Source organism: Bufo gargarizans, chromosome 3 (genome assembly GCF_014858855.1).
Source record: "Bufo gargarizans isolate SCDJY-AF-19 chromosome 3, ASM1485885v1, whole genome shotgun sequence".
Classification (NCBI taxonomy): domain Eukaryota; kingdom Metazoa; phylum Chordata; class Amphibia; order Anura; family Bufonidae; genus Bufo; species Bufo gargarizans.
In genome coordinates, this window is record NC_058082.1 from 413,769,813 (window position 1) to 413,788,281 (window position 18,469).

Sequence of the window (18,469 nt, forward strand, 5' to 3'; positions counted from 1 at the left end):
GTCCAGCCCTAATGCATTCTGAGTGGATACGGATGCGCTCAGAATGCATCAGTCTGGCACCGTTTGTCCTCCGCTCAGCAGGCGGACACCTGAACGCTGCTTGCAGCGTTCGGGTGTCCGCCTGGCCGTGCAGAGGCAAACGGATCCGTCCAGACTTACAATGGAAGTCAATGGGGACGGATCCGTTTGAAGTTGACACAGTATGGCTACTTTCACACTAGCGTTCGATCGGATCCGTTCTGAACGGATCCGATCGTAATAATGCAAACGGAGGCTCCGTTCAGAACGGATCCGTCTGCATTATATTAGCTAAAAAAAGCTAAGTGTGAAAATAGCCTCGGACGGATCCGTCCAGACTTTCAATGTAAAGTCAATGGGGGACGGATCCGCTTGAAGATTGAGCCATATTGTGGCATCTTCAAACGGATCCGTCCCCATTGACTTACATTGTAAGTCTGGACGGATCCGCACGGATCCGCACGCCTCCGCACGGCCAGGCGGACACCCGAACGCTGCAAGCAGCGTTCAGCTGTCCGCCTGTCCGTGCGGAGGCGAGCGGAGCGGAGGCTGAACGCCGCCAGACTGATGCAGTCTGAGCGGATCCGCTCCATTCAGACTGCATCAGGGCTGGACGGCTGCGTTCGGGTCCGCTTACATTGACTTTCAATGTAAAGTCAAAACGGATCCGTTTGCACTATCATGCACTATCATCCGTTTGCGCTATCATTTTTTTTGTTCATGGTAATGCAAACGGATCCGATCTAACGCTAGTGTGAAAGTAGCCTTAGGCCGGTGAAATCCGAAAGGTGCTCTTTGGAATATGTGCCCCTTTGCCCACCTTGGCTGCAAAAAAGTGTCATACATCTGGTATCGCCGTACTCAGGAGAAGTTGGGGAATGTGTTTGTGTGTTTTGGGGGTCATTTTACATATACCCATGGTGGGTGAGAGAAATATCTTGGCAAAAGACAACTTTTCCCATTTTTTTATACAAAGTTAGCATTTGACCAAGATATTTATCTCACCCAGCATGGGTATATGTAAAATGACACCCCAAAACACATTGCCCAACTTCTCCTGAGTACGGCGATACCAGATGTGTGACACTTTTTTGCAGCCTAGGTGGGCAAAGAGGCCCACATTCCAAAGAGCACCTTTAGGATTTCACCGGCCATTTTTTACAGATTTTGATTTCAAACTACTTCGCACACATTAGGGCCCCTAAATTGCCAGGGCAGTATAACTACCCCACAAGTGACTCCATTTTGGAAAGTAGACACCCCAAGGTATTCCGTGAGGGGCATGGCGAGTTCCTGTAATTTTTTTTTTTTGTCACAAGTTAGTGGAATATGAGACTTTGTAAAAAAAAAAAAAAAAAAATCATAATTTTCCGCTAACTTGTGACAAAAATAAATAAAATTCAAGGAACTCGCCATGCCCCTCACGGAATACCTTGGGGTGTCTTCTTTCCAAAATGGGGTCACTTGTGGGGTAGTTATACTGCCCTGGCATTCTAGGGGCCCTAATGTGTGGTAAGCAGTTTGAAATCAAAATGTGTAAAAAATGACCTGTGAAATTCGAAAGGTGCTCTTTGGAATGTGTGCCCCTTTGCCCACCTAGACGGCAAAAAAATGTCACACATCTGGTATCGCCGTACTCAGGAGAAGTTGGGGAATGTGTTTTGGCATGTCATTTTACATATAGCCATGTTGGGTGAGATAAAAATCTTGGCAAAAGACAACTTTTCCCATTTTTTTTATACAAAGTTGGCATTTGACCAAGATATTTATCTCACCCAGCATGGGTATATGTAAAATGACACCCCAAAACACATTCCCCAACTTCTCCTGAGTACGGCGATACCAGATGTGTGACACTTTTTTGCAGCCTAGATGCACAAAGCGGCCCAAATTCCTTTTAGAAGGGCATTTTTAGACATTTGGATCCCAGACTTCTTCTCACGCTTTCGGGCCCCTAAAATGCCAGGGCAGTATAAATACCCCACATGCGACCCCATTTTGGAAAGAAGACACCCCAAGGTATTCAATGAGGGGCATGGCGAGTTCATAGAATTTTTTCTTTTTTTTGGCACAAGTTAGCGGAAATTGATATTTTTTTGTATTTTCTCACAAAGTCTCCCTTTCCACTAACTTGAGACAAAAATTTCAATCTTTCATGGACTCAATATGCCCTTCACGGAATACCTTGGGGTGTCTTCTTTCCGAAATGGGGTCACATGTGGGGTATTTATTAGAGCTGCAACGATTAATCGATGTAATCGATTATATTCGATAACTGGATTCGTTGTCGACGAATCCAGTTATCGAATAATCACCGATTCGTTGCTATTCGGGCGGGCGGCGGGCGCTGCATCTTTATTTTACCTTTTTACAATGACGCTCCCGCTCCTGTAACAGCCAGGCAGAGCGGACGGCGGCGTAACGTCACTCACTCACGTGACACGCCTGCTCCGCCTCCTTCATTCATGAAGTGGGCGGAGCAGGCGCGTCACGTGATTGAGTGACGTAACGCCGCCGTCCGCTCTGCCTGGCTGTTACAGGAGCGGGAGCGTCATTGTAAAAAGGTAAAATAAAGATGCAAGCGCCGGGGCTGTTAGGGGGAAGGGGGGTCTGTGTATAGCACTGCTATGGGGAGGAGGGGGGGTCTGTGTATGGCACCGCTATGGGAAGGGGGGTCTGTGCACTGTTATGAGGAAAGGGATCTGTGCACTGTTATGCCCATAACAGTGCACATATCCCCCTCTCCATAACTACGCCGTCCACAGATCCCCCATAATAGTGTCGTCCACAGATCCCCCATAATAGTGCCGTCCACAGATCCCCCATAATAGTGCCGTCCACAGATCCCCCATAATAGTGCCGTCCACAGATCCCCCATAATAGTGCCGTCCACAGATCCCCCATAATAGTGCCGTCCACAGATCCGCCATAATAGTGCCGTCCACAGATCCCCCATAATAGTGCCGTCCACAGATCCCCCATAATAGTGCCGTCCACAGATCCCCCATAAGTGTCGTCCACAGATCCCCCATAAGTGTCGTCCACAGATCCCCCATAAGTGTCGTCCACAGATCCCCCATAAGTGTCGTCCACAGATCCCCCCATAAGTGTCGTCCACAGATCCCCCCATAAGTGTCGTCCACAGATCCCCCCATAAGTGTCGTCCACAGATCCCCCCATAAGTGTCGTCCACAGATCCCCCCATAAGTGTCGTCCACAGATCCCCCCATAAGTGTCGTCCACAGATCCCCCCATAAGTGTCGTCCACAGATCCCCCCATAATAGTGTCGTCCACAGATCCCCCATAATAGTGTCGTCCACAGATCCCCCATAATAGTGTCGTCCACAGATCCCCCATAATAGTGTCGTCCACAATTTGTTTTAATATGGCCTTTGAACATAATTTTTCAAGTAAGATCATATAAACCTCTGTTTTGTAATTTTGTCGTTTTTCCCGATTAATCGATTAATCGTAGAAATTAATCGGCAACTAATCGATTATTCAAATAATCGTTAGCTGCAGCCCTAGTATTTATACTGCCCTGGCATTTTAGGGGCCCTAAAGCGTGAGAAGAAGTCTGGAATATAAATGTCAAAACATTTTTACGCATTTGGGTTCAGTGAGGGGTATGGTGAGTTCATGTGAGATTTTATTTTTTGACACAAGTTAGTGGAATATGAGACTTTGTAAGAAAAAAAACAAAAAACTATTTTTGCTAACTTGGGCCAAATCAATGACAGGGGGGTGATCAGGGAGTGTATATGAGGTGATCACCTCCCTGTCATTGATCACCCCCCTCTAAGGCTTCATTCAGACGCCCGTATGTGTTTTTCGGATACGATCCATGTATCCGTGGATCCGTAAAAATCATACGGACGTCTGAATGGAGCCTTACAGAGGGGTGATCAATGACAGGGGGTGATCAGGGAGTGTATATGAGGTGATCACCCCCCTGTCATTGATCACCCCCCTGTAAGGCTCCATTCAGACGTCCGTATGTGTTTTGCGGATCCGATCCATGTATCCGCGGATCCGTCAAAATCATACGGACGTCTGAATGGAGCCTTATAGGGGGGTGATCAATGACAGGGGGGTGATCAATGACAGGGGGTGATCAGGGAGTGTATATGAGGTGATCACCCCCCTGTCATTGATCACCCCCCTGTAAGGCTCCATTCAGACGTCTGCATGTGTTTTGCGGAACCGATCCACGTATCCGTGGATCCGTAAAAATCATACGGACGTCTGAATGGAGCCTTACAGGGGGGTGATCAATGACAGGGGGGTGATCAATGACAGGGGGGTGATCAGTGAGTCTATATGGGTTGATCAGGGGTGATCAGGGGTTAATAAGGGGTTAATAAGTGACGGTGGGGGATGTAGTGTAGTGGTGTTTGGTGCTACTTTACTGAGCTACCTGTGTCCTCTGGTGGTCGATCCAAACAAAAGGGACCACCAGAGGACCAGGTAGCAGGTATATTAGACGCTGTTATCAAAACAGCGTCTAATATACCTGTCAAGGGTTAAAAAAATCGTATGTCCAGCCTGCCAGCGAACGATCGCCGCTGGCAGGCTGGTGATCCACTCGCTTCCCTTCCGATCCTGTGAACGCTCGCGCCTGTGTGTGCGCGTTCACAGGAAATCTCGGCTCGCGCGAGATGACGCATATATGCGTGACTCTGCGCAGGGCTGCCGCCTCCGGAACGCGAATCTGCGTTAGGCGGTCCGGAGGTGGTTAAAATACAGCCATTTTGTGCAATGATATATTTAAGACAGGCCTACCCTGGTTCAGGCCCTGTGAGATACTACCTCTACATAGAGGGGTTTGAATTAGGCATTTGAAGTACAGCCATTTTATGCAAAGATATATTTACTTCAGGCCTACAGAGGTTCAAGCCCTGTGAGATTCTACCTCTACATACAGGGATTTCAATTAGGCATATGAAATACAGCCATTTGAAATAAAGCCATTTGAAATACAGCCATTTTGTGCAAAGTTATATATTTATTGCAGGCCTGCATTGGTTTAGGCTATGTGAGATACTACCTCTATATACAGCGGCTTGAATTATGCATTTGAAATACAGCCATTTTGTGCAAAGATATATTGACTTCAGGCCTACAGATGTTCAGGCCCTTTGAGAAACTACCTATACACACATGGGTTTGAATTAGGCATTTAAAATACAGATATTTGAAATAAAGCCATTTTGTGCAAAGATATATTTACTGCAGGCCTACACTGGTTCAGGCCTTGTTAGATACTACCTCTACATGCAGGGTTTTGAATTAGGCATTTGAAATACAGCCATTTGAAATACAGCCATTTTGTGCAAAGATATATTTAAGGGTACTTTCACACTTGCGTTTTTCTTTTCCGGCATAGAGTTCCGTCACAGGGGCTCTGACCGGAAAATAACTGATCAGGCATATCCCCATGCATTCTGAATGGAGAGTAATCCGTTCAGTTTGCATCAGGATGTCTTCAGTTCAGTCGTTTTTACTGATCAGGCAAAAGAGAAAACCGTAGCATGCTACGGTTTTATCTCCGGCGAAAAAAACAGAAGATTTGCCTGAATGCATAGGAATGTATTAGTGCCGGATACGGCATTCAAAATACCGGAATGCTGGATCCGTCCTTCCGGTCTGCGCATGCGCAGACCTTTAAAAAAATAAAATTAAAAAAAAAAAGGATCCGTTTTGCCTGATGACATTTTTCTGACCGATCAGGCATTTTTCTGACTGATCAGGATCCTGATCAGTCTGAAAAATGCCTGATCAGTCAGAAAAAATGACATCCGTTTGCATACAGTTTGCCTGATCAGGCAGTCAGTTCAGGCAATGGAACTGCCTGCCGGAATCAAACAACGCAAGTGTGAAAGTACCCTAAGGCAGGCCTACACTGGTTCAGGCCCTGTGAGATAGTACCTCTACATACAGGGATTTGAATTAGGCATTTGAAATAGTCATTTTGTGCAAATACATATTTACTGCAGGCCTACATTGGTTAAGGCCATGTGAGATACTACCTCTACATACAGGGGTTTGAATTATGCATTTAAAATACAGCCATTTTGTGCAAAGATATATTTACTTCAGGCCTACAGAGGTTCAAGCCCTATGAGATATTACCTCTAAATACAGGGGTTTGAATTAGGCATTTGAAATACAGCCATTTGAAATACTGCCATTTTGTGCAAAGATATATTTACTTCAGGCCTACAGAGGTTCAAGCCCTATGAGATATTACCTCTAAATACAGAGGTTTGATTTATGCATTTAAAACACAGCCATTTTTTGCAAAGATATATTTACTGCAGGCCTACACTGGTTCAGGCCCTGTGAGATACTACCTCTACATACAGGGGTTTGAATTATACATTAAACATACTGCCATTTTATGCAAAACAATATATTTACTGCAGGCCTACAGAGGTTCAGGCCCTGTGAGATACTACCTCTACATACATGGGTTTTAATTAGGCATTTGAAATACAGCCATTTTGTGCAAAGATATATTTACTGCAGACCTACACTGGTTCAGGTCATGTGAGATACTACCTCTACATACAGGGGTTTGAATTAGGCATTTAAAATACAGCCATTTGAAATATAGCCATTTTGTGCAAAGATAAATTAACTTCAGGCCTACAGAGGTTCAAGCCCTGTGAGACACTACCTCTACATACAGGGGTTTGAATTTGGCATTTGAAATACAGCCATTTTAAATACAGCCACTTTAAATACAGCCATTTTGTGCAAAGATATATTTACTTCAGGCCAACAGAGGTTCAGGCCATGTGAGATAATACTTCTACATACAGGGTTTTGAACTAGGCATTTGAAATAGAGCCATTTGAAATACAGCCATTTTGTGCAAAGATATAATTACTGCAGGCCTACACTGGTTCAGGCTCTGTGATATACTACCTCTACATACCGGGTTTTGAATTAGGCTTTTGAAATACAGCCATTTGAAATGCAGCCATTTTGTGCAATGATATTTTTAAGGCAGGCCTACACTGGTTCAGGCCCTGTGAGATACTACCTCTACATACAGGGGTTTTAATTAGGCATTTGAAATACAGCCAGTTTGTGCAAATATATATTCCCTGCAGGCCTACACTGGTTAAGACCCTGTGAGATACTACCTCTACATAGAGGGGTTTGAATTAGGCATTTGAAAAACAGCCAATTGAAATACTACTATTTTGTGCAAAGATATATTTGCTGCAGGCCTACAGAGGTTCAGGCCCCGTGATACACTATCTCTACATGCAGGGGTCTGAATTAGGCATTTCAAATACAGCCATTTGAAAAAACAGCCATTTTGTGCAAATATATATTTACTGCAAGCCTACACTGATTCAGGCCCTGTGAGATACTACCTCTACATACAGGGGTTTGAATTAGGCATTTTAAATATAGACGTTTTGTGCAAAGATATATTTACTTCAGGCCTACACTGGTTCAGGCCCTCTGAGATACTCCCTCTACATATAGGGGTTTGAATTAGGCATTTTAAATACAGCCACTTAAAATATAGCCATTTTGTACAAAGATATATTTACTGCAGGCCTACCCTTGTTCAGGCCCTGTGAGATGCTACCTCTACATACAGGGGTTTGTATTTGGCATTTGAAATACAGCCATTTAAAATACATCCATTTTGTGAAAAGATATATTTACTGCAGGTCTACAGTGGTTCAGGCCCTGTGAGATACTGCCTCTGCATACAGGGGTTTGAATTAGGCATTTGAAATAGTCATTTTGTGCAAAAACATATTTACTGCAGGCCTACATTGGTTAAGGCCATGTGAGATACTACCTCTACATACAGGGGTTTGAATTATGCCTTTAAAATACAGCCATTTTGTGCAAAGATATATTTACTTCAGGCCTACAGAGGTTCAAGCCCTATGAGATATTACCTCTAAATACAGGGGTTTGAATTAGGCATTTGAAATACAGCCATTTGAAATACTGCCATTTTGTGCAAATATATATTTTTTACTTCAGGGCTACATAGGTTTAGGCCCTCTGAGATACTACCTCTACATACAGGGGATTAAATTAGGCATTTGAAATACAGCCATTTGAAATATAGCCATTTTGTGCAAAGATATATTTACTTCAGGCCTGCAGAGTTTCAAGCCCTGTAAGATACTACCTCTACATACAGGGGTTTGAATTAGGCATTTGAAATACAGCCATTAGAAATACAGCCATTTTGTGCAAAGATATAATTACTGCAGGCCTACATTGGTTCAGGCTCTGTGAGATACAACCTCTACATATAGGGGTTTGAATTATGCATTTGAAATAAAGCCATTTGAAATACAGCCATTTTGTGCAAAGATATATTTACTTTTGGCCTACAGTTCAGGTTCAGGCCCTGTGAGATACTACCTCTACATACATGGGTTCTAATTAGGCATTTGAAATGCAGCCATTTGAAATGCAGACATTTTTTGCAAAGATAAATTTACTGCAGGCCTACACTGGTGCACACCCTGTGAGATACTACCTCTACATACATGGGTTTGAATTAGGCATTTGAAATACAGCCATTTTGTGCAAAGATATATTTACTGCAGACCTACACTGGTTCAGGTCATGTGAGATACTACCTCTACATACAGGGGTTTGAATTAGGCATTTAAAATACAGCCATTTGAAATATAGCCATTTTGTGCAAAGATAAATTTACTTCAGGCCTACAGAGGTTCAAGCCCTGTGAGACACTACCTCTACATACAGGGGTTTGAATTTGGCATTTGAAATACAGCCATTTTAAATACAGCCACTTTAAATACAGCCATTTTGTGCAAAGATATATTTACTTCAGGCCAACAGAGGTTCAGGCCATGTGAGATAATACTTCTACATACAGGGTTTTGAACTAGGCATTTGAAATAGAGCCATTTGAAATACAGCCATTTTGTGCAAAGATATAATTACTGCAGGCCTACACTGGTTCAGGCCCTGTGATATACTACCTCTACATACCGGGTTTTGAATTAGGCTTTTGAAATACAGCCATTTGAAATGCAGCCATTTGAAATGCAGCCATTTTGTGCAATGATATTTTTAAGGCAGGCCTACACTGGTTCAGGCCCTGTGAGATACTACCTCTACATACAGGGGTTTTAATTAGGCATTTGAAATACAGCCAGTTTGTGCAAATATATATTCCCTGCAGGCCTACACTGGTTAAGACCCTGTGAGATACTACCTCTACATAGAGGGGTTTGAATTAGGCATTTGAAAAACAGCCAATTGAAATACTACTATTTTGTGCAAAGATATATTTACTGCAGGCCTACAGAGGTTCAGGCCCCGTGATACACTACCTCTACATGCAGGGGTCTGAATTAGGCATTTCAAAAACAGCCATTTGAAAAAACAGCCATTTTGTGCAAATATATATTTACTGCAAGCCTACACTGATTCAGGCCCTGTGAGATACTACCTCTACATACAGGGGTTTGAATTAGGCATTTTAAATATAGACGTTTTGTGCAAAGATATATTTACTTCAGGCCTACACTGGTTCAGGCCCTCTGAGATACTCCCTCTACATATAGGGGTTTGAATTAGGCATTTTAAATACAGCCACTTAAAATATAGCCATTTTGTACAAAGATATATTTACTGCAGGCCTACCCTTGTTCAGGCCCTGTGAGATGCTACCTCTACATACAGGGGTTTGTATTTGGCATTTGAAATACAGCCATTTAAAATACATCCATTTTGTGCAAAGATATATTTACTGCAGGTCTACAGTGGTTCAGGCCCTGTGAGATACTGCCTCTGCATACAGGGGTTTGAATTAGGCATTTGAAATAGTCATTTTGTGCAAATACATATTTACTGCAGGCCTATATTGGTTAAGGCCATGTGAGATACTACCTCTACATACAGGGGTTTGAATTATGCCTTTAAAATACAGCCATTTTGTGCAAAGATATATTTACTTCAGGCCTACAGAGGTTCAAGTCCTATGAGATATTACCTCTAAATACAGGGGTTTGAATTAGGCATTTGAAATACAGCCATTTGAAATACTGCCATTTTGTGCAAATATATATTTTTTACTTCAGGGCTACATAGGTTTAGGCCCTCTGAGATACTACCTCTACATACAGGGGATTCAATTAGGCATTTGAAATACAGCCATTTGAAATATAGCCATTTTGTGCAAAGATATATTTACTTCAGGCCTACAGAGTTTCAAGCCCTGTAAGATACTACCTCTACATACAGGGGTTTGAATTAGGCATTTGAAATACAGCCATTAGAAATACAGCCATTTTGTGCAAAGATATAATTACTGCAGGCCTACATTGGTTCAGGCTCTGTGAGATACAACCTCTACATATAGGGGTTTGAATTATGCATTTGAAATAAAGCCATTTGAAATACAGCCATTTTGTGCAAAGATATATTTACTTTTGGCCTACAGTTCAGGTTCAGGCCCTGTGAGATACTACCTCTACATACATGGGTTCTAATTAGGCATTTGAAATGCAGCCATTTGAAATTCAGACATTTTTTGCAAAGATAAATTTACTGCAGGCCTACACTGGTGCACACCCTGTGAGATACTACCTCTACATACAGGGGTTTGAATTATGCATTTAAAATACAGCCATTTTGTGCAAATATATATTTACTGAAGGCCTACACTTGTTAAGGCCCTGTGAGATACTACCTCTACATAGAGGGGTTTGAATTAGGCAATTGAAATGCAGCCATTTGAAATAGAGCCATTTTGTGCAAAGATATATTTACCTCAGGCCTACAGAGGTTCAGGCCCTGTGATATACTACCTCTAAATGCAGGGGTTTGAATTAGGCATTTGAAATACATCCATTTGAAATACAGCCATTTTGTGCAAAGATATATTTACTTCAGACCTACACTGGTTCAGGCCATGTGAGATACTATATATTTATGCAGGGTTTTGAAACTGGCACTTGAAATACACCCATTTTGTGCTAATATAAATTTAATACAAGCCTACACTGGTTCAGGCCCTGTGAGATACTACCTCTACATACAGAGGTTTGATTTATGCATTTAAAACACAGCCATTTTTTGCAAAGATATATTTACTGCAGGCCTACACTGGTTCAGGCCCTGTGAGATACTACCTCTACATACAGAGGTTTGATTTATGCATTTAAAACACTGCCATCTTATGCAAAACAATATATTTACTGCAGGCCTACAGAGGTTCAGGCCCTGTGAGATACTACCTCTACATACATGGGTTTGAATTATGCATTTGAAATAAAGCCATTTGAAATACAGCCATTTTGTGCAAAGATATATTTACTTTTGGCCTACAGAGGTTCAGGCCCTGTGAGATACTACCTCTACATACATGGGTTCTAATTAGGCATTTGAAATGTAGCCATTTGAAATTCAGACATTTTTTGCAAAGATAAATTTACTGCAGGCCTACACTGGTGCACACCCTGTGAGATACTACCTCTACATACAGGGGTTTGAATTATGCATTTAAAATACAGCCATTTTGTGCAAATATATATTTACTGAAGGCCTACACTTGTTAAGGCCCTGTGAGATACTACCTCTACATAGAGGGGTTTGAATTAGGCAATTGAAATGCAGCCATTTGAAATAGAGCCATTTTGTGCAAAGATATATTTACCTCAGGCCTACAGAGGTTCAGGCCCTGTGATATACTACCTCTAAATGCAGGGGTTTGAATTAGGCATTTGAAATACATCCATTTGAAATACAGCCATTTTGTGCAAAGATATATTTACTTCAGACCTACACTGGTTCAGGCCATGTGAGATACTATATATTTATGCAGGGTTTTGAAACTGGCACTTGAAATACACCCATTTTGTGCTAATATAAATTTAATACAAGCCTACACTGGTTCAGGCCCTGTGAGATACTACCTCTACATACAGAGGTTTGATTTATGCATTTAAAACACAGCCATTTTTTGCAAAGATATATTTACTGCAGGCCTACACTGGTTCAGGCCCTGTGAGATACTACCTCTACATACAGAGGTTTGATTTATGCATTTAAAACACTGCCATCTTATGCAAAACAATATATTTACTGCAGGCCTACAGAGGTTCAGGCCCTGTGAGATACTACCTCTACATACATGGGTTTGAATTATGCATTTGAAATAAAGCCATTTGAAATACAGCCATTTTGTGCAAAGATATATTTACTTTTGGCCTACAGAGGTTCAGGCCCTGTGAGATACTACCTCTACATACATGGGTTCTAATTAGGCATTTGAAATGTAGCCATTTGAAATTCAGACATTTTTTGCAAAGATAAATTTACTGCAGGCCTACACTGGTGCACACCCTGTGAGATACTACCTCTACATACAGGGGTTTGAATTATGCATTTAAAATACAGCCATTTTGTGCAAATATATATTTACTGAAGGCCTACTCTGGTTCAGGCCCTGTGAGATACTACCTCTACATACAGAGGTTTGATTTATGCATTTAAAACACTGCCATTTTATGCAAAACAATATATTTACTGCAGGCCTACAGAGGTTCAGGCCTTGTGAGATACTACCTCTAAATGCAGGGGTTTGAATTATGCATTTGAAATACAACCATTTGAAATACAGCCATTTTGTGCAAAGATATATTTACTTCAGGCCTACAGAGGTTCAGGCCCTGTGAGATACTACCTCTACATACATGGGTTTGAATTAGGCATTTGAAATACAGCCATTTGAAATACAGCCATTTTGTGCAAAGATATATTTACTGCAGACCTACACTGGTTCAGGTCATATGAGATACTACCTCTACAATCAGGGGTTTGAATTAGGCATTTAAAATACAGCCATTTGAAATATAGCCATTTTGTGCAAAGATAAATTTACTACAGGCCTACAGAGGTTCAAGCCCTGTGAGACACTACCTTTACATACAGGGGGTTTGAATTTGGCATTTGAAATACAGCCATTTTAAATACAGCCACTTTAAATACAGCCATTTTGTGCAAAGATATATTTACTTCAGTCCAACAGAGGTTCAGGCCCTGTGAAATACTACTTCTATATACAGGGTTTTGAACTAGGCATTTGAAATAGAGCCATTTGAAATACAGCCATTTTGTGCAAAGATATAATTACTGCAGGCCTACACTGGTTCAGGCCCTGTGATATACTACCTCTACATACCGGATTTTGAATTAGGCTTTTGAAATACAGCCATTTGAAATGCAGCCATTTTGTGCAATGATATTTTTAAGGCAGGCCTACACTGGTTCAGGCCCTGTGAGATACTACCTCTACATACAGGGGTTTTAATTAGGCATTTTAAATACAGCCAGTTTGTGCAAATATATATTTCCTGCAGGCCTACACTGGTTAAGGCCCTGTGAGATACTACAAACTACATACAGAGGTTTGATTTATGCATTTAAAACACTGCCATTTTATGCAAAACAATATATTTACTGCAGGCCTACAGAGGTTCAGGCCTTGTGAGATACTACCTCTAAATGCAGGGGTTTGAATTATGCATTTGAAATACAACCATTTGAAATACAGCCATTTTGTGCAAAGATATATTTACTTCAGGCCTACAGAGGTTCAGGCCCTGTGAGATACTACCTCTACATACATGGGTTTGAATTAGGCATTTGAAATACAGCCATTTGAAATACAGCCATTTTGTGCAAAGATATATTTACTGCAGACCTACACTGGTTCAGGTCATATGAGATACTACCTCTACAATCAGGGGTTTGAATTAGGCATTTAAAATACAGCCATTTGAAATATAGCCATTTTGTGCAAAGATAAATTTACTACAGGCCTACAGAGGTTCAAGCCCTGTGAGACACTACCTTTACATACAGGGGGTTTGAATTTGGCATTTGAAATACAGCCATTTTAAATACAGCCACTTTAAATACAGCCATTTTGTGCAAAGATATATTTACTTCAGTCCAACAGAGGTTCAGGCCCTGTGAAATACTACTTCTATATACAGGGTTTTGAACTAGGCATTTGAAATAGAGCCATTTGAAATACAGCCATTTTGTGCAAAGATATAATTACTGCAGGCCTACACTGGTTCAGGCCCTGTGATATACTACCTCTACATACCGGATTTTGAATTAGGCTTTTGAAATACAGCCATTTGAAATGCAGCCATTTTGTGCAATGATATTTTTAAGGCAGGCCTACACTGGTTCAGGCCCTGTGAGATACTACCTCTACATACAGGGGTTTTAATTAGGCATTTGAAATACAGCCAGTTTGTGCAAATATATATTTCCTGCAGGCCTACACTGGTTAAGGCCCTGTGAGATACTACCTCTACATAGAGGGGTTTGAATTAGGCATTTGAAAAACAGCCAATTGAAATACTACTATTTTGTGCAAAGATATATTTACTGCAGGCCTACAGAGGTTCAGGCCCCGTGATACACTACCTCTACATGCAGGGGTCTGAATTAGGCATTTCAAATACAGCCATTTGAAAAAACTGCCATTTTGTGCAAAGATATATTTACTGCAAGCCTACACTGATTCAGGCCCTGTGAGATACTACCTCTACATACAGGGGTTTTAATTAGGCATTTGAAATACAGCCAGTTTGTGCAAATATATATTCCCTGCAGGCCTACACTGGTTAAGACCCTGTGAGATACTACCTCTACATAGAGGGGTTTGAATTAGGCATTTGAAAAACAGCCAATTGAAATACTACTATTTTGTGCAAAGATATATTTACTGCAGGCCTACAGAGGTTCAGGCCCCGTGATACACTACCTCTACATGCAGGGGTCTGAATTAGGCATTTCAAAAACAGCCATTTGAAAAAACAGCCATTTTGTGCAAATATATATTTACTGCAAGCCTACACTGATTCAGGCCCTGTGAGATACTACCTCTACATACAGGGGTTTGAATTAGGCATTTTAAATATAGACGTTTTGTGCAAAGATATATTTACTTCAGGCCTACACTGGTTCAGGCCCTCTGAGATACTCCCTCTACATATAGGGGTTTGAATTAGGCATTTTAAATACAGCCACTTAAAATATAGCCATTTTGTACAAAGATATATTTACTGCAGGCCTACCCTTGTTCAGGCCCTGTGAGATGCTACCTCTACATACAGGGGTTTGTATTTGGCATTTGAAATACAGCCATTTAAAATACATCCATTTTGTGCAAAGATATATTTACTGCAGGTCTACAGTGGTTCAGGCCCTGTGAGATACTGCCTCTGCATACAGGGGTTTGAATTAGGCATTTGAAATAGTCATTTTGTGCAAATACATATTTACTGCAGGCCTACATTGGTTAAGGCCATGTGAGATACTACCTCTACATACAGGGGTTTGAATTATGCCTTTAAAATACAGCCATTTTGTGCAAAGATATATTTACTTCAGGCCTACAGAGGTTCAAGTCCTATGAGATATTACCTCTAAATACAGGGGTTTGAATTAGGCATTTGAAATACAGCCATTTGAAATACTGCCATTTTGTGCAAATATATATTTTTTACTTCAGGGCTACATAGGTTTAGGCCCTCTGAGATACTACCTCTACATACAGGGGATTCAATTAGGCATTTGAAATACAGCCATTTGAAATATAGCCATTTTGTGCAAAGATATATTTACTTCAGGCCTACAGAGTTTCAAGCCCTGTAAGATACTACCTCTACATACAGGGGTTTGAATTAGGCATTTGAAATACAGCCATTAGAAATACAGCCATTTTGTGCAAAGATATAATTACTGCAGGCCTACATTGGTTCAGGCTCTGTGAGATACAACCTCTACATATAGGGGTTTGAATTATGCATTTGAAATAAAGCCATTTGAAATACAGCCATTTTGTGCAAAGATATATTTACTTTTGGCCTACAGTTCAGGTTCAGGCCCTGTGAGATACTACCTCTGCATACAGGGGTTTGAATTAGGCATTTGAAATACAGCCATTTTGTGCAAAGATATATTTACTTCAGGCCTACAGAGGTTTAAGCCCTGTGAGATACTACCTTTACATACAGGGGTTTAAATTAGGCATTTGAAATACAGCCACTTGAAATATAGCTATTTGAAATACAGCCATTTTGTGCAAAGATATATTTACTGCAGGCCTACATTGGTTCAGGCTCTGTGAGATACTACCTCTACATACAGTGGTTTGAATTAGGCATTTGAAATACAGCCATTTAAAATACAGACATTTTGTGCAAAGATATATATACTGCAGGCCTACACTGGTTCAAGCCCTGTGAGACACTACCTATGAATACAGGGGTTTGAAGTAAGCATTTGAAATACAGCCATTTTGTGCAAAGATATATTTATTGCAGGCTTACACGGGTTTAGGCCCTGTGAGATACTTTCTCTACATACAGGGGTTTTAATTAGGCATTTGAAATGCAGCCATTTGAAATAGAGCCATTTTGTGCAAACATAAATTTAGTGAAGGCCTACACTGGTTCAGTGCCCCCTACCCACCCGCGATCCCTATCCCTGAATGCCAGCATTTCGAAATTACTGCCATTTGAAATTCTGTCATTTCGTCTGGTGGAGACTGATAGTTATAAATGCCTTATGGCTGTGGCTGTCCCACAGTACGTCGTGCCCAGCCGCCACTACTTTTCAAGGAAAGCCATCCCTTTCCTGCACAACCAAGTAGGGAACAAATCAGGTGTGCTTTGCGCAACGCCACCTGTGGCAAGGTGCACCTGACTACGGATACGTGGTCCAGTAAGCACGGTCAGGGCCGTTATATCTCCATAACAGCACACTGGGTAAATGCAGTGGTGGCTGGGCCTGAGGCAGATAGCAGTTTGGTGCATGTCCTTCCACCACCGAGGATTGCAGGGTGCTTCAGTTTGCCTCCTGTTGCTTCCTCCTCCTACTCTGCTTCCTCATCCTCTACCAGCTCCTCATCCGGTCAGCGTAACACCTTCACCACCAACTTCAGCACAGTCAGGGGTAAATGACAGCAGGCAGTTTTAAAACTTATCTGTTTGGGAGACAAACAACACACCGCGCAGGAGCTGTGGACGGGCCTTGAACAACAGACCGATGAGTGGTTTGAGCCAGTCAGCCTCAAGCCCAGCCTGGTGGTGTGTGATAATGGGCGAAATCTCGTATCAGCTCTGGGACTAGCCGGTTTGACGCACATCCCTTGCCTGGTGCATGTGCTGAATTTGGTAGTGCAGAGATTCCTTAAAAATTACCCCGACATGTCAGAGCTGCTGCATAAAAAGCGGGCCATCTATGGGCGCTATAGGCATTCTCACCCTGCTGCTGCTCGCCTGTCAGTGCTGCAGCGTAACTTCAGCCTTCCCGCTAACCGCCTCATATGCGACGTGCCCAGACTGTGCGAGCAGCAGCAGGCGATAGTGGAGTTTCAGCTGCAGCACGCACAGGTGGGTCGCTCGGCGGAACAGCACCATTTCACCACCAATGAATGGGCCTCCATGCGAGACCTGTGTTCCTTGTTGCGCTGTTTCGAGTACTCCACCAACATGGCCAGTGCCGATAACGCCGTTCTCAGCGTTACTATCCCACTACTATGCCTCCTTGAAAAAACACTCCTGGCGATGATGGAAGAGGATGTGGCACAGGTGCTTCCCCTGTGCCCCCACTGTCAGGTGGGAATGCCACCAGCAGCGTGTCTACCAGCATGCGCTTGTACTCGCGCATCTTACGATCACGCTCATTTTTAGCCAGGATACATAATGGAAACTCAAAACTTAGTGCTTCTGACCCAATTTGCAGGTTAAGTTTAAAAGTTTACTTTGCAGGTTCCATTCACTTTGCACAGTGATGATTTTAGGCTCACATTTAGCTGGTCTTTTTCCTCAGACCAATACACATTTTTCTCTGCTCTTTCCGGCAGTTTGCTTTTCATCAAAATACTGAACTCCACCTGGACTTCTGTTCAGGTAGAGAATACCCAGAATGGCGTATGGGAGTGACCTTCTTCTTCAGTCACTTCTAAGTCCCGGACCTGAACTCCAGTGAAAAAACAGTGACAAAGGATTACTTTTCACAAATTCCACTGGTACTAAAGTGTCTGTTAGACTGCACAATTATCTGCAAAATGTCCCGTACAAGCGATTATAGGAACTCTCATTCATGATGATTGGCTCATGTAATTGATCAGCCGGATAAAAGATGCTCTATTATCAGTAGCACATCTCCCTATGTAGCCAGGGATGTGCTGCCGATAATTAATAGAACAGAATTAGGATGCAATTGTCCTCCTGTATTCAGTTTGCATTGGCCTGTGTAATCAGGTTGGGGCAAATGAAGACCAATGGATGTGTTCTCATCCATCAGTGCTCACACCACCAATACATAAGGCAGTGGAATAGCACATTCACCTCACTAAGACAAGAAGTCGTAGTGAAAAATAGCTGCCTTCTACCA